Source organism: Carlito syrichta, unplaced genomic scaffold, assembly GCF_000164805.1.
Source record: "Carlito syrichta isolate Samal-C Ts95f unplaced genomic scaffold, Tarsius_syrichta-2.0.1 Scaffold271070, whole genome shotgun sequence".
NCBI classification, from domain to species: Eukaryota; Metazoa; Chordata; class Mammalia; order Primates; family Tarsiidae; genus Carlito; species Carlito syrichta.
The window spans coordinates 1-767 of NW_007215166.1; positions in this window are offsets into that span (position 1 = coordinate 1).

Consider the following 767-nt stretch of genomic DNA (forward strand, 5'->3'; position numbering starts at 1 on the left):
GCTCTACTGCACATTTTTTTATAAGGGGGACTGAGCCTGGTAAGGTTTTCTTCCCCCCTCCAGTCCCACTTCTTAGCAGCCTCAAAGAGGAATAACCCTGCTAGACTTAGAAGTTGAGTTGTGGGTGGGGCTGAAGTGGGAGTGGAGTTAGGGCGAATACAGACCAGAAGAGAACCCTCTATAACCCACAGGGTTCACCTATGTATTTGCTGTGTAGGTGGAAATTTTCATTGGAACTCTCTGATGACATTTGAGTTACTTAGTACTGAATGCATTCTGTGATGTATTCAGAAAATGCATTTCACTAATGCTTCCCTAATTCATGGGGGCTTCTGTTTTACCAGTCACCATGATCCTTAATCAGTGGAGTTGTATAGCATGTAGATAGTCTGTAAAAGTGCTTAATAAAAATCATTTAATTCTAAATTACATGAGTGCACTTAACCCTAAAGATATTAAAACTGATTGTTTGATGTATTGCCACGAGTAGGTAGAAATTCAAAAATAAAAGCTTCCTGCACTTAAATCAAAGAGCACCAAGCTCATAGCCACTTGGTACAAGCACATGCACCAGTGTCATGAAACCAGGCTATGATAAACTAACCCATTTTGGGCTTTTAAACTGTAAATATGAAGTACTTGAACTTGATCAGTGATGAGATACATAAGTGAGTTTTTCTGAGCGAAGTACTGTGTGTGACCTGATAGCCTGTTAAAAGCCTTTAGCGATCACCTGTCACTTATTTGCAGACTTGGCGAGGGTGGCA